At 39.4% G+C, this 26038-nt stretch overlaps 1 protein-coding gene across 3 annotated transcripts in view; it reads right to left on the bottom strand.

Annotated features, from left to right (window-relative positions):
- Nucleotides 1-26038, bottom strand: part of LOC128437680 (uncharacterized) — a 57560-nt gene that overhangs the window by 11980 nt on the left and 19542 nt on the right. The window contains exons 1-2 of one of the 3 annotated variants that reach the window (XM_053419851.1): nt 7771-7866; nt 7569-7613 (exon numbers count right to left, since the gene is read on the bottom strand). The gene's annotated coding sequence lies outside the window, so the exon portion shown is untranslated. Of the gene's footprint in view, nt 1-7568; nt 7614-7736; nt 7867-26038 lie in introns of those variants that run through there. The other 2 variants (XM_053419850.1, XM_053419852.1) reach the window with 2 other exon arrangements.

Raw genomic sequence — 26038 nt, 5'->3', positions numbered from 1 at the left:
TGACTGCGAATTTATCGAAATTGGGAGACTTAATAGCAAACCTTTTACTGAAGTGTGTGATCTAATGTGCAAAAATGATGTGTGAGAAATATGGTGCTGACTCCTGTAAACAGCTTCTGGTGTGGATAGGAAAGTTTGCATTTCCTGAGAACGGTAGTTTGAGTATAAATCGAATACAGGCGCTACAAGATGAATTGGGAAAATATGACAAAATGAAGGGTAAAACTAAAATAAATCCGAAAGCATTGATGATGTGTGAATCAGAAAAAGGAAAAGAAACACATAACAAAGAAGTGAGCAGGGGCGCAAGAAGGAGGGTATGGGAAACTAATGAATGTCCTCAGCTCTCACATTCACAGAAAGAACTGGATATCCTCCCTGCCTCAGCCACTCATCAAAGCCACCTGAACCAACAGCCTGCTCTCTCATACCGAGACATCCAAGGACAGTCTGCCTCAACAGGACGCACCACATCAGGCGCAGCATCCGCTCCTACCCCATATCACCAGAAGCAGGGTGAGGCTGCTGCAGCAATCGCGGCATAAGACAGTCTCTCGTCAGACAGAATCAGTCCCATATCCACAAGAACAACAGCATGGAACGTCCACAATCTCCCAATGATTAAGGTGCCTAATCCAAGAGCAGACGCCGATGCAGTGACGTATGTCTACAGAGCCTTGACACCAGAGGAGATGCGTTGAATTTCCAGTGAACTGCTAGACATAGCAACACAAGGAGGGCCTGCTGTTGTTGAAGTACTGGCCCAAAGTGTACAACAGTAAAGGCAGACTTTGAGAGAAACCAGAAGTCTCTTGCTCCACAGCATGAAACTAAAATGGGGCGGAGTATTAGGAGAATGGCTAGAGACAGACATGCGCTAAGACTGGAGAACAGATGCTGTGCATCGCGGACATGTGGACATGAGAACAGCCTGCTGAAAAGGTGGTCAGATTGATTAAAGTCTTCAAAGAAAACCGCTGAATGTTGCCACCAGAAGACCCTGACAACTGTGCGAGAGACTGTAACAGAACAAGGTTGAAAAGGGAATCAACTGGATTTTTTTTTTCATGTATCCCAGAGACTGCACAGTGGATGAGGCATGGCTTGCGGCAGCGGCGGATGTGAACGCACCCCCAACACCACATACACGTACAAATATTACTAAAAAAAATGTAACATGACAAAAAGCATGTGAATCTGAAGTTTTACCTGAAATAACTCTACAGGTAGCAGGCAAAATATCACATTTCTGGTTGATGCTGGGTCCATAAAACAAAAATGATCTTCCAAAATTGGGTGGTATATATATTTTCACTGTTAGGACATCAGGCACCACGATTAAATAATCATATACTGCACCAGTGTCTTTTACCAAAACAGATGGGGATATAAAAAGTACATGTTGACTTGTTAGCAAGACACCAAATGTGTTTCTAAGGCTTGATTTGTGCATTGTAAACAGGAAGGGGTTAAAGTCACCAGAACATGAGATATCCCAGGTGAATATGTACAAACAGACTAAAGTGAGACACACTGTCTCACTTTACCCCACCATGAAGCACAAGTTAAGTTTAGTCTTAAACACATTTTAGTGTTATATTACATTATATATGTTTTATTTTTAATGGCATAAACATTGTAGAAAAGCCATCATGCCATGAAACTATACACCAGGAAGACAACCTGGAGCCAAACACCCCTCGCAGAGATGGAGAGTGCAGCCGCTGAGGTCATGCAAGGAAAGTAGTCCTTAAGAAAAGCTGGAAGGGATAGAAATATTGATAAGACAACCCTCAAAAGATTCATAAAGAAAAAAGAGAAAGGGAAAGTAAAATCAGTAGCCTGGGGTGCAGTAGCTGAGGTAAAGAGAATATTCACAGATGAGATGGAGGAGGAGCTTGCCAAACACTTGAAACAACTAGCTGACCAGTTCCATGGCCTTGCTCCAGTTAAGAGCCGTGAACTGGCATTAGAATAAGCAGAGAAAAACAATATCCCTGTCCCTGCCAATTGGACAAAGAAACAATTTGCAGGTAAGCTAAGGTGTGCAAGAGATCACATGAATCATAATAATCAATTTGGTCAATGTGCTTAATTGACCAAACCCCATGATTCTGTTACTAGTCCGATATTAGTGGATGTCAATCTAGCTGTCGGGATTAATCTAGCTGTCGGGATTTTAACTATTACAACATTTGTTGTTATGGTAGTTTTAAAGTGGAAAAAGTAAGTGGACCACTTTACCCCGTAGCTGGGGTAAAGTGGGACACAAGTCCCACATTACCCCGCTCTCCCCTACCTACACCAATGGGACCTGTTACCTTCTGGGCCCAGGTACATAACCTCAGATCTGCTTGAAATAGCACACACACACACACACAGCGTCATGCAAGCATCTGATTTACATTGCACAGCCACAGTTAGTGAAGGACCAGACACAGAGTTTGGAAAAAGCTGGTTCCAGGAAGATAAAGAAAGCAAATGTATTACTAGTGATTGGGTGTAATACGATATTATAATGTACGGTTGTGTTGACCCCCACAATAGCCAAATTCTTTAATATACATAACTCATCACCACATGTGTCTCTAGCTAAAGCAAATGATGTGCAGTGGGAAAATTTAGCACCCAGGGTCACTCAGTGTTCACAAGATTGTATATGGGAGGATAAGGGAGAAGGAATTCAATATTCATCCTGAATGCAAACATACAGAGGCCCATTTCAGAGCACCTTTCTGGGGGAAAACGAACTGTGCATGTAGCACAAACTGCTAAATTTAAACAAAAGGTTGGGAGTTAACCATTGACTCTTCAGAGTTACAAGAAGTGCAACAAAAGTTATGGTCTAATGATAAGTATGATCTGGGATTAGTTCAAACTGAACCTCTCAATGTGACACCAAAGAGCCCATACCGTTAAAGTCAAAGCACAACATCCACTCAAACCAGAAGCAGTAGAAGGGATAGCGACAGTATTTTAAAACCTGGTAAAAACCGGAGTCATCATTCCATGTGCACACTCACCAGTAAGAATGCCTATTAAATAAATTTAAATTAAAAAAAAGAGAGAATAATATACAAGTTTCTCTGGTTCAAACAGAAAGCATGTGGTTTTTGTTTATTTTGAATTGATTTGGCTAATGCATTTTTCAGTGTCCCAGTTCATCCAGACTCTCAGTATTGGCTTGCTTTCACATTCCAGGGCAAATCATATACGTTCAGACGTATGCCCAAAGGCTTTGTGGAATCCCCTGCAGTCGACCCACAGGTATTGCATGTAAGTCTGGAGGACTTCGCATTACCAGCAGGGAAGCGCGCTGATACAAATGTTGTTGATTCGATGATTTGTTCACCACAAACACAGGCCTTTAAAGTCGACCTGGTAGCATGCTAAAATATCTTGCAGACCAGGGCTGCAAGGCCAGCCTGGCTAAGCTGCAATTTGTCCAGAAAAGTGTAACTTTCCTAGGACACGAAATTTCTAGCAGCAGTAAAACATTGAGCTCAAAGCGAGTGGAAGCCATCCTCAAGATTCAAACACTGCGTACCAAAAGACAATGAACGTTATTTTTAGGGATGACAGGCTACTGTAAACAGTGGAACTGTGATTATGCATCCCTGGAGGCTCCACTCTTGTATGTTATGCATGGCCAAGGACTGACACTAACCGACAACCTGACTTGGACGACAGATGCTGACACAGCATTTACCCTGCTTTTTTCTGACTTCTACACCTACACTGGGACTACCAGATCATTTACACATGTTGGGGGAGTAAGGTGCCTTGCTCAGGGGCACTTAGACAGTGGGTCGGGGTAGGCACTTTGACAGTGGGGAACAGGTCCAGGTGTTGTCCATCCAGGTATGTTTTTTTTGTAGTCGCTCCATGGAGTCGAACCGGAGACCACTGTCAGATTTTCTGCCCATAGTCCAACTTTCTGCCACTAGTCCACCGACTGTAATTGATACTCCTTTTTCATTTCTCTCACAGATTTAGCAGAAGCACAGAGCCATGCTAACGACATAGAGAAAGCAGCCTGTAAAAGGGCTGAATGTACATGTGTTAACAATGTACTATGTCAATCTGAGGATGGCCGTCCACGACTGTTTAAATGTTTATTTGTTGTTTTGTTTGTTTTTGTTTTTATTGAAAACTGACGGGTTTCACAAATTACTCACAATGTTTTATTTCAAAATGTTTACATTTTCTGACAAGCAACACTACAAGAGGCCGGGACATACAAGCCCCTGGCCAACCGTTATATCACTAGCAAATGGGTTTCATTGAACTAACACCATGTGAAGGAAAGGAATATTGTCATGTGGCTGTTGACATTTTATAAATAGATTGAAGTTTTCCCTACAGGTAAAGCAGATGACTCTGCAGTGACAAAGGTGTTAGTGCGAGAAATCATTCCCCCTGGGAATCCCACATGAAATCAACAGTGATAACGGAACTCATTTTGTAAATAATGCAAATAATCTACTTTCAATATTTTTTGGTATCAATCTGAAACAGCATTGCACCTATCATCCACAGAGGGGTGGAGCAGTTGAAAGAGAACATGGAACAATTAAAAACAAACTGGTCAGTGCTGTGATGACACAGAACTCGCATAGATAAAAGCACTACCGGTAGTCTTAATGACCATGAGAGGGAGGGGAAGGGCCAGAACAGGTCTGGCACCATTGGAAATTCTTCCAGGCAGACCTATGAATACCTGGATACCCACCCCCAAGAAAACCAAGTCCTCAACTCAGAAATCCTAGAAGATGTGATGCTTAGTTACTGTGTGCCCATAACCAAAATGTTGAGCCTTATACACACAGGTAAATGCAGCAATCCCGCAACCAGCAGAGGGCCAGTAGCATAACCTGAAACAAGGAGACTGGGTGCTGATATAAGACCAAAACAGGAAGCACTGGAGGAAACTCAGATGGACAGTACTCTATCAAGTGCTCCTCACCACACCTACAGCTGTTAATGTGAAAGAAATCCCCACCGGGACACACGCCAGCCATTGCGGAAAGGTGCCACCACTTGAGACGGAGGCCCAGGGAGAGAGTCCCGCTTCCCTCACAGACGATGAACAAAGCGACAGCTCTCACTGAGGTGTAAAAAACATACCAACAACCAAAAGCTGTTGCAGACCAAGGAAGAAACGGCAAAAAAGAGACAGAAGGAACTAAAAAAAACTCATCATATCCGACCCGACAGTGAACATCATTTATTTTATCTTATCATTATTTAACAGAGCGTACAGACCAAGTGAGTTCAAAACTGACTGTGGAAAATATCCAAATTCGAGACCATTGTGCATGCAATGCTCCAACATCATGTAGCTTCAATGATACAGAATGCTGGCCAATAAGTAATCCAGAATATACTTATAGCATCATGCCAGGAGTGTGGATAGCCCCGTGGAAAACTCAAACCCAAATAATGTTCTTAGGTTTTAATGTACGTAATTGTTCAAAGCCTATATTCTCGGCGAAATCCTCAACCCGCAATTGCTCAGTCGCTTGGCCTCCTCTGCGAGTGCATCCTATGTCAAATGTTTCTTCTGTGTACAGGATCCTAGCCACATGATTACAGCAGATATTACAAATCAAAGAAAGAATGTTTCTTTTAACGGACAGTCTGCACTGCCAGAGAAGGTGTATTTGGTCTGTAGGGACCAGGCTTACAGTTGCTTTCCAAGATAATCCCACAGTCGTTGTTATGTAACAAATTGAACTCTACCAAATACCAGATTGGATCCACAATATGAGGATGTTGAAGATCTTGGCACACAACTGAAGTAGCCTCAATTGGTCCACCCCTGATAGAGTGGGATTCCCCCACCTTATAAAGTGTTTACTTTAAGCGTTGATCCAATATGATCACAAGGGGGAATTGTAAGAGAAATATAACATTTAACCACAATATGATCATGTTTATTTCCCCTTTGATTGATCTCATACAATGTAACCTTGATCATGCTGTATCCTGTACTACTGAATGCATCTTGGCCTGATTCCTTTAACTAGGCATTGTTGTTTTCATGCCATCAGAAGATCCCAGCCTTTGACTTTGTAACAACCCCAACCAGAGTGGGAGGGGTTAGCCAAATGTATAAAGACAAAGAACTGTTTCCCATCGGTGTGCATATTACAAACTAACCTTTGTGATATGCACCATGCTCTGAGCATTAAAGTGTGACAATACTGTAAGAGAATTGTTTCCCATTTCCTTGTTGGTAGAGTGGGATTGTAGAAATTGCCATGACAAGGTTTACTGTTACACAGTCAAACTTCCTGAGGATGTTGATTAAGGGAGAGCTGCTGGGAAAGAATCATCTCTACCAACACGACACTAACAGTGTTTCTAAATGTGGTTTCATCTGCTGCTGTTATAATAATTAGAGGTACGTTTTTCTTTGTGATGATTTCATATCTATTGTATATTTAGGGTAAATTTTTTATGCCTGCAGCAATTGATTGATGCTTGTTGTGTTTAGTGTATTCATGTGAACTGAGTGTTAATGCCTGCCAACTCATTCTCCCTCGGTATAATATCAAAATTTAAGAGAGTTGTATTTATTCTTCACTCTTGTTACTGATACTGCCGTTAAAATACGGACCCAGTCACACCTTCTGTTATGTTTTGTTATTTTAACTGACATCTTTTATTTAGTAAAATCCTTTATTTAGTCAAATATTACTACTTTAAAAATCGTTCTCAGACTATGATTAAATACGCAAGTATCCTACAAAAAGTATAGCAGTAAAAATATTTATTTACAGTTATTTTATGACAGTCAAGATATTTGATATAGTTATCATATGATAGTAAAATACTTGATGTAGTTTCAGAACCACTGTATTAGTGTTTAATCAGCTTATCAAGTATCAAGCAAAATCATTGTATGTAGTAAAGTAAAAGTAAAAGTACGTGATGTAGCTGCAGTATGACAGTAAAAGTACTTGTAAAAGAATTGTTGTCTTCTAGTAGTAGTCAGTCACTGCAGGTTCATATGTTTTATGGCGGCGCTTTAATGAAAGGACCGATTTGAAGGGGAATGATTCGGTTGCATATTTTAAAAGTGTAGCCTGTTCTTGCCAAGATTACCAACCCTATCTTTCACTGATCAACATAAACGTATTTCATGTGGTTAAAGAACCAAGTGCTGTGATGTGTCTCATGTTACTGATTTCTGATTTTGGCTGACATGATCTGATAAACTTGGATAGACAGTTATTGAAATGAGCACAGCGCTGCTGATATTTGTACTGTTAGCCACTACTTATTGAGACCTGTCCTATAAGGGGCTTTTATCCAAAGCATATAATTTTTAACATCTCGACTCTGTCTAAACATACGCTGCACATAACTCAACGCCATGATCCCCTGACATATGACATGACATCTATCTTTGACATCTAAGTCTTGGCTAGTGTCCAAATACATTACTCACAGTAATCACGATCACATAAAACAATTCATTTGTAAACAAAACAGTTTGTCATAAGTTCACTGGGAAGCATGCAGCTCAAAATACATTTTCCAGAATAAAATCATGTACTTACTGTCAATGTAGATTGCAGCCGACACTGAAGCTCATGACCTCCTTTCTGAGTCAGACAGAAGCACACAGAGCAGACACAGCTGTATAAGACAAATACTCCTGACAATAATACCATACAAACAATGAGATACAGTGAAATGAAAAAAATGATCATCTGTAAGCTTCATACCTCCTCCAGAGACAAGTGTGATGCTCAGACCCACCTGTTCAAAGGTACCTGGCTTATATACTGTTGACCACACTATAATGGGGTGGTTAATGGGTCGGACTTATAGAATATAGATATGAAAGTGAATGTCTTACTACTGTTTTGACTGTTTTCTGTGCACTAAGCGGAAGCAACCTCAAAGTTTCATGTCCTTACTAGGTAATTTCACTTCCTGTTGACCTTTATCTGTGCACTTGGCGGATGTAACCTCAAAGTTCATGTCCTTACTAGGTAATTTCACTTCCTGTTGACCTTTATCTGTGCAACTTGGTGGTGGGGTTTATTCCTCTTTCTTTAACTGTGAAGACACAGGTCTCACATGGACAAAGGTCCTGCCTCTGGTGCTGATGTACATGAGGATGAGGAAACAAACCAGGTCCTGGGAACAGCAGCTTCTCTCAGATTGGTCTTGATAAACTTTTGTGTCTTTATCTGCAGCCATCTGTCATCATTTGTTACATGCTCAGAAGAGGATGAAAATAAGGACATCTCCTAAGGCATTTTCCCATCAACAGCTGTGATCAACCCTTTGACAAGACAAGACACAGACACATCAGAACACATCACATGTCCATATTCCATCATCAGTGTGACCTGGGCAACATTGAAGAATCGTCCTCTGAGCCTTTTTCATGAAGAAGTAATTTTACAATTCTCACTGTTTGACAAACAAACACTTATTTTGATATCAACATTCACCACTTATAGATTTAACTTTTTTTGACTATGCTATTTTAATTGATTAAATCTTATTGCATTGTAGAGCTGTGTCATGAGCCACTCCCCCCACGTTTCCATCTCCCTAGATTTTACAAGATTTTACCAGCTCCTTATTTTAATTACCCAAACATGAATTCTCCCAATGGTGTGTTCTTTCTCCAGTGTTTGATTACCTCATATATTTTGCATCATTTGAAAGTAAGTAAAGTTGCTCCTGCTGACCTGACATTACCATTATTTCCTCTTCTCCATGTCAGCTGAGATCCTCATGCGTCTTTCTCAGATCGACTGGAGAATCTCCACCAGCTCATGTAAAATGTGCAAGCCAGATTTAACATTGTAATTTAACTTAAATGTAGGTGAAAAAATTTCTCACAAATTGTTCATGTGATCGTCTTCCCACCCTGTTGTGTGCGATTTGGACACAGGATACGTACAATTTTAACAAACTTTAAATAAAGAGGGGACCAGTCTTCTGTAGCAGTGGTGCGTTTGGAATCATCAACATAAGTGATATTGTTGATCACGACTTTCACTGAACTTTTAATAGACAGGTGAAACGCTGTTTGTGCAGCAGCGGTGACTTCAGGGCTCTGTGGACTGAGACCTGCAGTCTGTTTTTAATTGCCACGGCTAAATTACTGCTGGTCACTTACAAAGTTGCAGATAAAAAGCTGCAACCAGCCTCACCACAAACAGTCTGTTGCAAACAGGCAGGTTTAGAACAAGCACTGCACTACTTTTTATTTGTTTGCTTTTGATTGTAAATTGTAAATTAAGTTATTCAAAACACATCATGTCAGTGAAGTAACATTGCTATGTTGAATTTAGTTTCTTTTCATGCATACATCAGATAAATGGGCTGTAGTATAACCAGTCAATCTGTAGTTTCCTGTGCAGACTGCTGGCACGGAGTATTGAGTGACTTTTCTATCATGTTAGAAAAAGGCACAGGCACTCAAAACATGTACTTACATGTTCATTTAGGCAAAATTTCTTGTTAAAACTACATCTGCAGCAGATTGTGAAATACAGTCCTCAGGGATATTCCCACAAAGTGTCTTGTTTTGTACAGATCAGGACACAGTGTTAGACCCACTGCATATTGAAGATGGAGGATATGAAGAGGCAGACAGTCTGTCAGAAAGTTCAAGTTTCAAATGTTTATTGCAACAGCAGAACATGTTGGTGTTATGGCGTCCAGGCAACAACTTTATAACTCCCCAAGACATGATTACATAGATATAATGGGAGTGATGAGCAAATATTTATAAGCCCCCAGTCGGAGGCTACAGGTGGATGCTGGAGTGGTGGAGGGGCTTAAACTACTGGCAGCAAATAAAGGGTAGTATTATAAAGGATTGTGGAGAGTGAAGTATGTCACATGATGTATGCCACATGAGCAGCGCAGCTCCGGTTGGCTGCCTGAACAAACTCGCAAGCATCGCTCCATTTATTGTAATATGTGAACATTATTCAGGATTTTAATATGAGTGCCATGATTCACCTTTTTTTCCAAACTAGTTTTCTGATTTTACTTGTTCCATCTTATCCTTAATATGTTGAAGGCTTTTGAGTGCAAACATAAGAAACATGGTAAGATGGACAAAGCATGGAACAATAAACTGTATTTATCATGGAGCAAATATATTTCAGTGTTTCTGCTACATACAATTAGATACATACATACGACTACTACTGCTTCAGGATAGTCACACTAAACCACTTGTCATTGTCCCCCCTTCCCATTCCCCCACCGACCTGCACTCACACCACACATTAATGTTCCAGGCCTGATCAAAATTAAAGTGAAGCACTCTGAGAGCTTTGGTTGAAACGCTGTAATAGATGTTTCTATAAATAATCCTTTTTTATTTTATTTAAGACTTTATTCAGGTGGCATCTTCCTCACTGCTGCACCCTTCTTAATATCATATTTTGCATGATCTCTTGGTTGCACTACTTGAAAGTGAGGCTATAAAATCAGAATTGCTCGCAATGCACAGCCATTTATTGTGGAGTTACTGTGTGATCCTTTGTACAAACACAGTACTAAATCCCAACACATGTAGTTATTGGAGAACAACACAAGATGAAATAAGAAGGTTACAATTTGGGATCTTACAAAGAACTTCCTAAATACCTATTCTACTACCACAGGATATACATTGGTACTTGTGTGAATGAGTGCTTTTACATTTTAGAAGAAATGTATGGCTTGAGCCTTGAAACATAAAGGAGCTTATACAGCAACCACAGCGCATGGAGCCTCAACAGTTCCTGTAAGTGCCTCAACAGTTCCTGTTAGTGAGAAGGAAATGAATATGAAAGTCTCCTACATACAACTATGAATATATCATTGTTGAAAAATTACAGTAAATGCTCCTTATAGGGATTTTCCTGTATTTATCTCCTCACCAACTCCACCTCTCACTCTATAAGACCTCTGCTCATCTCCCCTGTCATCGCCAGATCGTCCGTTCACCAGTGTGGTAACTTATCTCGGCTTCTTGTAACTAGATGTCTCTTGCTTTGCTGTCCTCATAATGGGTCATTCAGTGTCGACAAAATTTTACTCCTAAGAGAAAAACCAATAAAAAGCTCAAGGTCACAATGTGTAAAGACAGAAGATAATAAGAAATGTCTTGAAATGTAGAAAAAATTATTTTCTCTGCTGACTGAAATACAGGAAGTGAGGGGGGAGCAGGCGGAGAGAAGACGACTATGTTGAATGCAGCTAAGGGAATTATGCTTTAATATCAAAAGTTAGAATTTAGAACAATTAAAAGATTCATTATTAACACTACGCAGCAAGGGTTATTTATAAATAGTTTGCATGAATCTGGCTCAAACTGCTTCTATCTTTATTCATTTAGAGTTCAGTAAGACACAGAAAATAGCTAAAATATTGAAATCCTGACACTACCCACAGAGGATCAGAAAAGATAATTGAAACACGCACGCACACACACTCACACACACACACATAATGTTAAATACAATAATGATGCTTTTAAGAAAATGCCTCATCTCGAACTGTGTGTTAACAGTCACAAACACAATTGCATGGTCGACTCTGGTGCAGGTTATTCTGTGGTTAGGATGTCAGATTTGCCCACATCTCCTGAAATGAGTGGATGCTTTATTTTCTCTCAAGGCGCAAGCAGCACAACAGTAAATGAACATTTCACAAAATCTCTCCCATGCACAGTTCAATTTGACAAACATTCAACAAGGTTTGAACATGATTTTCTGTTGTCTCCCTGTTGCCCAATTAACTTATTAGGAAGAGATTTGATGATTGTGTTAGGCCTCAATTAGGTTTCCTCCCCTGATGGAGTGACAGTTACGCATGAGTCCTGTTCACCTCCTTTCTTCATGTCACAAACCACACATGAGCAGCTGTTTGTATATCAGTGGCATCTTCCTATAAATACCTCAACTGATCTGCTCTCCATGTCACGCTCTGTCGTCATCCTTTTTCTTGATTTCATGCACACTGATTCATTGCACTGCACCTCACATGTGACAGACACACCAGATCACATTTATGAATCTCTGTTTTTGCCTTTTCCCGATGATTCTCTGAATGTGTCCAATATTTTTTGGTCTGGTTCCAGAAGTGCAGCTGCCATCTCACTCACTGACCAGCAGATGGCACTTTTTAGCGACTCAAATTCAAGCCCTCACATCTTGCTTTCCAAGTCCCATGATGACCATTGTCACGACTTAGGCCCATTTGTCAGATCATGCCAGGCGGCCGTTGATTTGCAACCCACAACTAAGCTTGACGTAATGTATCCGCCTAGTCTGAGTGCATTTGATCTAAAAGTTTCTCCAACTAGTCACACGCTCACTGATCGTCGTTGAAAATCACCTTCTGTTTTTATGCCATCTTGTTCAGCCCCTCTGATGTTTCTCCTTTACTTTCAGATCTACCTGAATCACTGTGGGCAGACGCTTCATATCTTCTCCAGAGACAGAGTCTCAGACCCACTTGTTCAAATGTACCTGACTTATATATTGTTGACCACACCCTATAGACGATTGCTGCGAATTCGCATCAAACCGCTTCTGGTCTTAATGCCGCCGAAGTGGCGTTTGCTAATTTGCCTCATACCTAAATTTAAATCTATTGTATGTGCTATATTGAAATTAACCACTTAATTTAGCATCTGCATGACAGCAAAAAACACAAATAATGTTTTTTTTATATAATTGTAAATAAATTCAGGCAATAATGACTTGTAGTGTAATGGAAAAATCCAATGATCAATGTCCAACTACTGTGAAGAATGTCTTATGACTGTTTTGACAATTTCTGTGCACTAAGCTGATGTAACCTCAAAGTTCATGTCCTTACTTGGTCATTTCACTTCCTGTTGACCTTTATCTGTGCAACTTGGTGGTGGGGTTGATTCCACTTTCTGTAACCGTGAAGACACGGGTTTCACATGGACAAAGGTCCTGCCTCTGGTGCTGATGTACATGAGGATAAGGAAACAAACCAGGTCTAATCTTTTACCTTCTCAGATTCATTTAGAAGTTAGGGTTATATTTACAGGTGTAGGGATGTATAGAGGTACAGGGGCTCACTTCTTTCTGAGATGGTGGGAACAGCAGCTTCTCTCAGATTGGTCTTGATAAACTTTTGTGTCTTTATCTGCAGCCATCTGTCATCATTTGTTACATGCTCAGAAGAGGATGAAAATAAACACATCTCCTAAGGAATTTTCCCATCAAAAGCTAAACAGCTGTGATCAACCCTTTGACAAGACAAGACACAGACACATCAGAACACATCAGATCACATGTCCACATTCCGTCATCAGTGTGACCTGGGCAACATTGAAGAATCGTCCTCTGAGCCTTTTTCATAAAGAAGTAATTATACAATTCTCACTGTTTGACAAACAATCACTTATTTTAATATCAACATTCATCACTTATCAATCAAATTTTTTGGACTATGCTATTTTAATTGATTAAATCTTATTCCATCGTAGAGCTGTGTCATGAGCCACTCCTCCCACGTTGCATCTGTCTAGATTTTACAAGATTTTACCAGCTCCTTATTTTAATTACCCAAACATGAATTCTCCCAATGGTGTGTTCTTTCACCAGTGTTTGATTACCTCATATATTTTGCATCATTTGAAAGTAAGTAAAGTTGCTCCTGCTGACCTGACATTACCATTATTTCCTCTTCTTCATGTCGGCTGAGAATCCTCATGCTTCTTTCTCAGACTGACTGGAGAATCTCCACCAGCTCATGTAAAATGTGTGCAAGGCAGAGGTAGGGGCACAAACTCCTTAACATTTCTGTTTCTGAGATGTATCTAGTAATTCCACAAATCTGTGTCTGTATGTGAAAAACATTTCTCGCAAATTGTTCATCTGGTCGTCTTCCCACTTGTGGACATGTGTATGCATGTGTATTGTTCAGGGCCCAAGGAAATGCAGGGTCAAATTTTGTGCGATTTGGACACAGGATACGTACAATTTTAATAAACTTTAAATAAAGAGGGGACCAGTGCTCTGTAGCAGTGGTGGTTTGGAATCATCAACATAAGTGATATTGTTGATCATGACTTTCACTGAACTTTTAATAGACAGGTGAAACGCTGTTTGTGCAGCAGCGGTGACTTCAGGGCTCTGTGGACTGAGACCTGCAGTCTGTTTTTAATTACCATGGCTAAATTACTGCTGGTCACTTGCAAAGTTGCAGATAAAAAGCTGCAACCAGCATCACCACCAACAGCCTGTTGCAAACAGGCAGGTTTAGAACAAACACTGCACTAGTTCAATGAAGTTATTGACAAATGATAGTTCCATAGTTTGCTCCTCTACAGCTTTTTATTTGTTTATTGCCTTTGATTGTAAAATGTAAATTAAGTTATTCAAAACACATATGTCAGTGACGTAACATTGCTATGTTGAATTTTGTTTATTTTCATGCATACATCAGATAAATGGGCTGTAGTATAACCAGTCAAGCTCTAGATTCCTGTGCAGACTGCTGGCAAAAAGTATTGAGTGACTTTTCTATCATGTTAAAAAAAGGCACAGGCACTCAAAACATGTACTTACAAGTTCATTTAGGCAAAATTTCTTGTTTAAACTACATCTGCAGCAGATTGTGAAATACGGTCCTCAGGGATATTCCCACAAAGTGTCTTGTTTTGTACAAGTCAGGACACAGTGTAAGACCCACTGCATATTAAGATAAGATAAGAAGAGAGGCGGTGGTCTAGTGGCAGAAACTTGGTCTATGGGCAGAAAAGGTCTCTGGTTCGTCTCTGGTTCGACTCCACGGAGAGACAACAAAAGACGAGCCTGGATTGATCTGTCCAAAAATCCAAGAGTCTCCCTACCCTACAAGGCACCTTACTCCCCCAACATCTACTCCCTGAGTGCCGTACATGGCTGCTCACTGCTCTGTGTGTACTGCACCAGATGGGTCAAAAGCAGAGATTAAATTTCCCTACCTGCATGAGTGTGCCTTTGCATGACTGTGCATGTGTTTGGGACAAATAAAATGCATCTTATGAGCAAATATTTATAAGCCCCAAGCCGGAGTCTACAGGTGGATACTGGAGTGGTGGAGGGGCTTAAACTACTGGCAGCAAATAAAGGGTAGTATTATAAAGGATTGTGGAGAGTGAAGTATGTCACATGATGTATGTCACATGAGCCACAAACACTTATATACATATGAATGCTACTGCTTCAGGATAGTCACACTAAACCAATTGTCATTGTCCCCCCTTCCCATTTCCCCACCGGCCTGCTCTCATACCACACATTAATGTTCCAGGCCTGATCAAAATTAAAGGGAAACACTCTGGGAGCTTTGGTTGAAACGCGGTAATAGATGTTTCTATAAATTATCCTTTTTTATTTTATTTAAGACTTTATTCAGGTAGCATCTTCCTCACTGCTGCACCTTTCTTAATATCATATTTTGCATGATCTCTTGGTTGCACTACTTGAAAGTGAGGCTATAAAATCAGAATTGCTCGCAATGCACAGCCATTTATTGTGGAGTTACTGTGTGATCCTTTGTACAAACACAGTACTACATCCCAACATTGTGTTGTTATTGGAGAACAACACAAGATGAAATAAGAAGGTTACAATTTGGGATCTTACAAAGAACTTCCTAAATACCTATTCTACTACCAGAGGATATACATTGGTACTTGTGTGAATGAGTGCTTTTACATTTTAGAAGAAATGTATGGCTTGAGCCTTGAAACATAAAGGAGCTTATACAGCAACCACAGCGCATGGAGCCTCAACAGTTCCTGTAATTGCCTCAACAGTTCCTGTTAGTGAGAAGGAAATGAATATGAAAGTCTCCTACATACAACTATGAATATATCATTGTTGAAAAATTACAGTAAATGCTCCTTATAGGGATTTTCCTGTATTTATCTCCTCACCAACTCCACCTCTCACTCTATAAGACCTCTGCTCATCTCCCCTGTCATCGCCAGATCGTCCGTTCACCAGTGTGGTAACTTTTCTCGACTTCTTGTAACTAGATGTCTCTTGCTTTGCTATCCTCATAATGGGTCATTCAGTGTCGACAAAATTTTACTCCTAAGAGAAAAAACAATAAAAAGCTCAAGGTCAAAATGTGTAAAGACAGAAGATAATAAGAAATGTCTTGAAATGTAGAAAAAATTATTTTCTCTGCTGACTGAAATACAGGAAGTGAGGGGGGAGCAGGCGGAGAGAAGACGACTATGTTGAATGCAGCTAAGGGAATTATGCTTTAATATCAAAAGTTAGAATTTAGAACAATTAAAAGATTCATTATTAACACTACGCAGCAAGGGTTATTTATAAATAGTTTGCATGAATCTGGCTCAAACTGCTTCAATCTTTATTCATTTAGAGTTCAGTAAGACACAGAAAATAGCTAAAATATTGAAATCCTGACACTACCCACAGTACTACACTTTCTAACACATGTAGTTATTGGAGAACAACACAAGATGAAATAAGAAGGTTATAATTTGGGATCTTACAAAGAACTTCCTAAATACCTACTATTACAGGATATGCATTGGTAGTTTTGTGAAAGAGAACTTTTACATTTTAGAAGAACTGTATGGCTCGAACCCTGAAACATAAAGGAGCTTATAAAGCAACCACAGAGCATGGAGCCTCAACAGTTCCTGTAAGTGAGAAGGAAATGATTATAAAAGTCTCCTACATACAACTATGAATATGTCATTGTTGAAAAATTACAGTAAATGCTCCTTATAGGGATTTTATTGTGGGAATTAAATATGAGTTGTTTGACTGTTGAGTGGTGGATGGAGGTGATTAAATAAGGATATCCATTTAGGAGTAAAAGCTCATGTTACATGATAAAAAGTGTCACGCTATTTGTTATGATACATCACGATTGATATGGATTCATGTACTTGACTGTAACCTACCTGCCTGAATATTACCTGTCTGCCTGACTACTACCTGTCTGTCTGATTATTACTTGCCTGCCTGTTTATTACTTGTCTGCCTGTCTGACTATTACCTGCCTGCCTGATTATTACCTGTCTGCCTGATTGCTACCTGACTACATTATTACATCTCATTTTGCTGACGCTTTCATCCAAAGTGACTTCCAATAAGTGTATTCAACAATGAGGGTGTTAGGACCAGGTTTTCCACCTCCTTTTGTGCTCATTGTTTTCCCTTCCCCCACTGTTTCTCTCCTGTCTGGCTCTACCTGGATCTGGGAGGAGCCTCCTTTGGTATAGCTGCGCAGCTGACATTCATCTCCTCACCAACTCCACCTCTCACTCTATAAGACCTCTGCTCATCTCCCCTGTTATCCCCAGATCGTCCGTTCACCAATGGGGTATCTTATCTCGGCTTCTTGTGACTACATGTCTCTTGTTTTGTTAAACTTATTTACCCGGTGCTCCCTTTGCAACCTTTCGTTTGTTCGACGTTATCTGCTCCGGCCGTCAGGACTTTTGGATCCCCACTGCCTGCCACCACCACCCCAGCTCCAGCTTTGAAGTATAAACCTTTTTTACTTCCATGCACAAGCTGTGTTTGTGTTCTGCATTTTGGGTCCGCCAAGAAAACAGATCATAACAGAGGGTACAAACCCGAAACAACAAAAATCAAGAAAGTACTATTTCCTCAAGAAAGCCAAACTACAAAGTCCTATAAGAAAGTGTCATTTAAGTGCTACTATATATATTTTTTATTCAAGGTATAGTCGGAAGAGGTGTGTTTTTAGTTTGCGGTGGAAGATGTATAGACTTTCTGCTGTCCTGATGTCATTGGGGAGCTCATCCCACCATTTAGGAGCCAGAAGAGCAAACAGTTGTGATAAGCTCGCAGTGAGGGAGCAACAAGCCGATTGGCAGATGCAGAGCAGAGTGAACAGGCTGGGGTGTAACGTTTGATCATGTCCTGGATGTAGACTGGACCTGATCCGTTATTACGTTGCAGATCAGTTGATTTGGATTAATGAAGAAGGGAGAGGGAAGATGGAGAATCCACTGAAAACACAATTTCAAAAAGTAAGGTCAAACATAAATACTTAAAGTATTATACAATTGCATTAATAAACTACTTTAGGAGCACTGGGTAGAGGAGCAGTGATCCTGAGTAGAACATGATGTGATTAAAATCAAAACAAGGATTTGTTTGAAATAAGCAGCAACACAAAATCCTAATAAATGTTTATTATACTGCCACATAATATAAGAAATCGTACTTTTCTTTTTATGTTATTTATTTACTTACTGAATATGTAATTTATGTTATGAGTAATGCTTTGTGGAATCCTATTTCTGCATGTCAGGAGTGTTGCAGGGTGATGCTTCAATGATTTGTTCTTGTTTCTTAAATTTTGTATCAATAGACGCTCGCCCCCTGCTCTCTCTCTGCCCTTTTCCAACAAGTCAGGTCAACGGTCAGTTCAGAGCCGGTGCCCGTCTCGAACCAGTTCTTTGGCAATCGAAACACAAAGACTGGTTGGACTCTGGTACCAACAATTTGCTTGCTTCTAAAACTGTGTTGGGCCAGAGCCCAGAGACTGACCACCAGACACTGAAGCCGAGAGGAACAAAGGGTTGTTAAACTTTCAGCGGGAAAACATCCTCCTGCAGGCTCAAGAATCTCCCCCTGGTGGTGGAAAATGTTCTGGGAATGCCTTGGAACCCCCGCTGAGTTCCAAGCCCTGCCCACTCAGATCCATTCCTGACAAATCAATTGGCTTAAAGCCAGCATCATCCTATGACCAACTCCTCAAGGAGGAGGACCTCTCAGGTAATTTAAAAGCCCTTGCACCCCAAAAATCGCTGCCATTTCCTGCTCTCTGAAGACGTCAATAGACCGTTCCCGGTCTAGCTAGATAGTTTAGTTGCTAAAGGAGGCAATCGCCATTTCTCCCTGCTAATGATTTCGACCAGGCCCCTTCGGGGCCTCCCAGATGTTCCAGCTCTAAAGGAGGCAACCAGAGTTATTTTCTTTTATCTTAAGTTGAATCTTATTTTGAAAGACTGTTTTTATTTTAACTTGAAGATGCCGCGCACAGGAACTCGCTCGCCGGCCGAGCATCACAGACTTTTCTTTTCACGATCCCCACAGCTGCGTCACAGCTGTTAATCCCTGCAGGACAAAGCATCATTCTGTCGCAGAAGAGACGAGGCCGAATTCCGTTCCACGAGCAAGACGAATTCGCTCCATATCCGGTCCCAGCACGAAGCCGCTGCAACAGATGAACCAGCTCTATCCAGCTCAAGCCATGACTTCTTCACCTAATTCCGGGGATTCGCTGACCGCATGTACCCCGAGGAACACAACACGAGATTCACTGGACTTCTGGAAAATCCACGCCACGCGCAAGCAACACCGCGAAGGTCACAGTAAGAGGCTTTATTGTCTGGGCAGAGACTAGTTTAAATACTTAGCGTGTCATGTTTATTTGAGTGTGTTTGTTTGTAGATCGCTGATCTGTTTTTAAGCCGTGTAACACGAGGGAACGATGCGTCACTTCCGGTTCCTTGTTTACATTGTCGAATGTTTTAAAGTGCCTCGCGCCGTGACAGAGAGCCTCCGGCAGCACTGTTATCGTCCGACTAAGTTTGCAGAGACTTAACCTGTTAAAAGATCGGTGCACAACTCTAATTTGTGTACTGAGTGGTGAAGCCAGTTCCTGCTCTCTGAAGATGTTTTTTGATGTCTCTCTCTCTTTCTCTCTCTCTCTTTTCTCCTAAACCTGTTTTTACACACGTCCCGACTTACACTTACATATTTCATGTGGCATAGAAAATTCTAGATTTAAAGAGCCTTAATACATCTCGACGCCATTCGGCGCCAGAACCAGGAGATAAGAAATCTCTTTGTCTAAAGTTCCTTTGTGTAACAGGCGACCGACCGCCATCTTGTCTTCGACCTCATGTCGTCACCGGGGTCATAAACCTCCATCTTGAAAGTACGTGAACGTAACATCTTGATCCTGGCCAGACTACGTCACTACGTGATCTCGTCATTACGTCATAGCCACTCCCCTTTTCTCTTTAGACACACACACACCCACACACACACACCAGTAGATACTCAGTATTACATGTGTGACCATTGTGATAAGTGCTGCTGCTGCTGTTGCCTTCTTTTGAAATATTGGAGTTTGTTAAATGAAGAATCATTGAAATAACTTTAACTTTATTTCCCCTTTTGAATAAATACTTTTGTAATTAAAGTATTTGTATTTCTGTGATTATTTGTACATGTGTATGTGAATACAGCTGGATTACTATAGCCTGTGCTCGAACTTAAAACCCTTCATTGTTTATTATATAATCATTAATATTAAATATTGAGATTATTAATATAACATATATCACTTGAGACTGATATTTAAAGATTGACTTGTTGGTCCCTGTAACCAGGGTGGTGCCCCGCAACGATAAGCATTAATTACAGATTGTTTCATTCTTAATTGATAATTTTATTGTTTTCATTAATTATTTAACCATTATTAATTGATAACCGTATCATTTCTAATTAATTATTTTACTATTCTTAATTACTAGCTTTGTAATTTTTAATTATTTTTAATAAATAATTTCTATTTTAATAATCATTTCTCATGATTATTAATAATTAGCCAACGTCAAATCTACTACTACTATTGCACAACAACTGCTAACGTCAGACGCCAGGTTGGGATTATTACGTTTGTTTTTTTAAAAGCAGAGATTGAATATTTTTTATAAAACTGAAAAGGCATCTTATTCACTTCTGTCCATCCTGGGAGAGGAATCCCCCATTTGCAACTGTCTATGATGTTTCTAAATTGTTCCTTTATGCAAACTGTGATTTGTGAATATGGGCTACTACACAAATAAATTTGATTTGATGTGAAAAGAGAAGCTGTAGTCTTTCCTTGTGGAGGTTGTGCTAGTTCTGGTTCTTAAAAGTTAACAAGTTGAACCTCTGAACCAGCTGATAGCAGAAGGTTCACCTCGGTCAAATAGGGGTATATGTTTCTCCTCACAAGCCATGTCCTCTTCACTTTCTACTACTGTTTATACTTTTAATAGCTGTGTTGTCAGCTGTGACGCCCGTATTTACAGGTGTAGGGATGATTGTGGTGCAGGAGCTCTCCTCTTTTTGAGATGGTGGAAGCAGCGGCTGCTCTCTGCCCGGTCTTGCTGTTTGTTCTTGACAAACTGGTCTATCTCAATAGGTGCACAGAGTGAATTTAATTGAGAGCACATCGACTCAGCTTTGTCTTATCAGATATTGGCTAAGTGGACTTTTCAGAAGAGCAGCCAAACCTTTAATTTACCACATATCCCAAGGCATTTTCCCATCCACAGCTAAAAAGGTGTGTGCAACAGTTTTCCTCTCTGATATGAGGAAGAGAGGGCACCCAAGAAACACTGAGGACACATTTGAGATCCGATCACTCAGAACACATTTGGAGATGGTCTATGTTACATGAGGCCACCTTCTTTTAGCAGTGTGAACGTGAAAGTGTTCTGGGCTAGATTGAGGAACCTCCCTCTCAGCTGACATCTGCTGAACCGCTGCAGTTCATAAAACCTAGGGGTATCTTTACACTTCTTATTGGACCTCATTACTTAACCCTCAGTTTATCTTGGCATTACTGAAACGGTAAATACACTTTTTTTTTAATTTCTTCCCATTTCATATAGTAAAACCCTCTGTGATCAAGGCCTACAATATGTCCATATGGTGTTTTACACTACCTATCATCCTCATCACAATTCAATTTATAATTCTGTTTCTCTGTAGATATGGATTAAAATTGGCTACCACAAATTTCCAGGAACTATTTAAAGTGATCGTCTCCAACTCGCACAACATTTTTTGTACTTGGCCTAATGGCCTTGCACTCCTTAGCAGACCTTCTCACCCCTTTAACCCATGCTCTCAATTTCCTTTCTGCTAACCAGCTGTTATTCTCAGTACCCTGGGAAGCTCTATACAGAGGGAGGGAGGGCATTCACTGTGGAAGAACCTCCCTCTCCGTCAGACAAGCAACCTTAGTGTCCTCTTTTAAAAATGCATTTTTAAAAATCTTTTGTTTGCTTTATTGATATATTCAATAAATTTGTTCTTCCATTCACATGTTTATATTTGTAATTGCAATGCATGTATTTTCTGTTTTTATATCTGTGACGCACTTTGTAAACCTGTTATTTTAAAACTGCCATAGAAATGAAGATTATTATTATAATTATTTACATTATGACGTCACTGTAAGTGAATGTAAGACAAGTGGATCTACCACAGCAAATATATCTAACTTACTCTATTATGACAGAGAACAGTATGAGAACATTTGTTACAATTTTCTTCCCTAAACATGGGAGGGCAAACTTAATGTACCATGTATGTATGTGGTGTGATTAATACTTTGTGTTTTATTGAGGTATAAATTTGTATTTATTCCACAGAACAGGTGTAAAAAGTTAAACATATACACCTTGAGGAGCTGAATGGTAAAAGACAATATCAAGGAAGAAAACGTAATACTTGATGATAACTGTATTATCAGTTGTGTATATAGTATTACTAAAACAAAATCATGCAGCTCGTGCTGCTAGTCATACATAAACATGAAGGAAAACATAAACAGAGTTGAAGTAACGGATCAGTGTGTTCAGCAACTAAATTTCCAGTTTGTCTCTGATCATCATAGAATGGAAGAGTCAGTTAGTATCTGTTCAAGTCCTTTATCCAGACACAAACAGACACACACACAGACATATGCATACACAATAAAGACAGTAGTTGGACTTTATACCATAAGATGGAGAAACAAGGTGAATAGCTTTACAATAAAGAAGCCAAAAAGGTGGATAACGTCATTCCAGTTCTGAAATCTTTACACAGATTCCCTGTTTGTCAAAGAACGAGCTTCAAAATCAGGCTGTTGGTTTATAAAACACTGATGGTTCAGGGCAAAGAAACGGATCTACTGCTACGTTATGAACCATCCAGACCCCTCAGGTTGTCTGGAACAGGTCTGCTTTCTGTCCCCACAGTCTAAACTTAACATGGAGAAGCAGCATTCAGTTTCTGTGCTCTGCAATTGTGGAACAAGCTCCTGGACAAGTACAGGTCTGCTGCAAGTTATTTTATTTAAATGCTGAAAACATTCCTGTTAGCCATAGCCTTTTATTAAATCAAAAAATTTCCTCACACTGGATTTTCACTCTTTGATTTCTTATTTTATTAATTCAATTATTTCACTGTCAATTGTGATGGAAATCTGAAAATACAAGAGGCTGGAGCACCAAATTTGTCTTTTGTGTAGGGGCTTTCTGCAGAAAGGATCAACACAAAGAGTCACAGAGATCTCAGAGTCAAGATGGAGAACAGTCAAATGCAAGGATCTTGCATAGGAGAACTAAAGCTGTTTGTCTGAGCCGGTCCAGACTGGTTCTGTAGGCGCAGTTTGAGACAGGAATTAAGACAAAGGAAAATGATTTGCATACGTTGCCATTTGGTTCTTGGGCAGTCAACTAGAAAGGTCATAAAAGTATTTAGAAATGTTATACAGGTTTCAGATCACAAACAGTTCAGATCATAAAAGTCTCATATAGGTATCGAAAAGTTACTCTTCAACTACAAAATAGGTTTCAAACAGACTTTTTTTCCACTACAGTTGTTAACCTCAATAAATGTAGCTTTACACTCTCAGCTAATGTCTCTTTTTGAACAGCACCTAGGAGTTACTGCAGTCAGAATAGTGTAAGAAGTGCACTTTGCTACCACATGTGTTCAGCATATTCAAACAAATCATCCAAGTCTTGTTTTAGTTAAATACTGTAAATGTAATGGCTACAAATCAATGTGTACAATCCCTGAAACAGATTCATTAGAGCAGGGGTTCTCAAAGTTTTTGGGGCCAGAGAACATTTTTCCCAAGACCTCCTCATAATCCCAACACTGACTTTGCATTTGCTTACTGCCATTTGTACTCAGATGTCAGGAAAAATTTGTATTTTAAAACATTTCAACTTAAATTCTTCAGACCTGTTTCATGGTGACCAACATAAACACATTTCAACTTGAAAAATGTTAATCCAATTTACATACTTTTAGACCCAGGATAATTTTATTCAAATAGCCTTTGGACTGGGGATTCATGCTAATTATATATATAAGTCACAATCATATCAGAGTTGCCCTTTGCCTAAAGCTAACGTAGATGGCAGTTAATGGGACAATAATGTTAATGTTGACAAAAAGATAAAAAAAGACGACTTGAACCTCAAGGTAAAAGATCTGCAGCAGGTTAGAGGTAAAACATCCATGACTGGCTGGTCTGAAAAAAAGTTTAATTACCTGATTCCCTATTGTAGAAAAGGAGCTAAATAAAGCTGCTATAGCTGCAACAGCTCCCCTTGTTATTTATTTGAAGGGAAACGTTTCCTTTAACCCAACTACTTACTTTCCTGAATTATCTGATGATATAAAAAAACATACCAACAGCAGTCGAAGGTGTTGTATGTACAAGGATTGTTGCTGGGAGCAGGTGGTGGTGATGGTCACTCTTCAAAAGCTTCAACCATCATTGTCTTTACAAGACAAGAAGTTGGAATACGTCCTCTGAGCACAGCTTCTTCTTCAGGGCAGACCAGAGACTGGAGTGATTCAATACTGGATTGTGAACATTAGGTCGGGGCTAGCTGGTTAGCATGCTAACTTCTGTAGGATTAAATGATAAGAAAACTAGAATGATAAGTAAACAGCTGTTAATGCTAACACGTAGCAATAGAACATCTACAAACAGCTCCAATGGTAGACTATTACAAGCTGAATTCCCCCAAACAGGACAAGAAATACTTAACTGAGAGATGGGCTGTCAAGATGTTTTTACTTTCACAAAACATGGAATTATTTAAACTGAGCAGTTTAACTGAGTTCAACATGTTTCAAATGTTTGATTCTGCCAACACTGTGAAAAGCTATACATTGTTGATGAGGAAAAAGTGCTTTACAATGTAGATTGGCTAAAGGCTATTAACCCTTAAAAGCATATTTCAGTATTACTCACTCTTTTTTTGAGCTTTTTATCTGTAAGTCTACAAACTGGGGTTATGAAGACTGAAAGACATGTGCATTTATAACACATCTAATCCTCATTGCACAATGTTGAACTAGGGAAGTGCAATAATTGAGTACCATGTGTGTCTTTTCCTGTTTCTCAAAAGTCTCATTTTAAACAACACCCAGAATATCAGCTCAGTTGAAATGTTTATTTTTGCACATAAATTATTACCTTTTGTTGCTGAGTTGGACAACTTTATAAATATTCGTAACCACAGAGCTGATGGTTATTATTATGTTGCTAGAGAAGGAAACAAACACGTTTTGAGCTGGAATATGCAACAGAAGATGATGAAAGACAGAAGAAAAACTCATATTTTAACATATTTAATATTTCATTTGACCTTAAATTATTTTGTGATATTATAATTATTATTATTATTATAGTTATTATGTGATCAATCTTGTCAATTATTATTTCAGCATTTACTTTGATTATAAATATATATAATAAAAGTACAAATATTCTGATCGAAAACTAAATTCCATAAGAAATGAGGTTGATGGATGGTTTTGGGGTCAAAATGAATGTTTGTTTAACTTTTAAACAAAATGGTATTTAAAGAGCAATAAATAGTGTTGAAATAGCAAAAATAGCAACTTATAAAGTGAAAATATTTAAAATAATCAGCCCTTACTTATGATATGTAAGGGTATTTAAATATAAAATCAATGAAAGGTTAAAACAGTTCATGAGTGGGCGATTTCATAGATTTCATAATTGTACCTTATAATTGCATTGTTCAAACAAAATATAATTTAATTGTTTAAATATGATTTTCCATTTGGTGTTTTCTTTATTTAAAATTCCTCTCTCTGCTCAGTGCAGTTGATTTCACAAATCTTTAAGCATTTTTCAGTTAGTATGATTCATCTCATTCCTTTGTGCATCCTTGAGGAGCCCAGAACTAAATGTT

Source organism: Pleuronectes platessa, chromosome 4 (assembly GCF_947347685.1).
Source record: "Pleuronectes platessa chromosome 4, fPlePla1.1, whole genome shotgun sequence".
In the NCBI taxonomy this organism is placed as follows: Eukaryota; Metazoa; Chordata; class Actinopteri; order Pleuronectiformes; family Pleuronectidae; genus Pleuronectes; species Pleuronectes platessa.
This window is presented reverse-complemented; position numbering and strand designations above follow the sequence as displayed.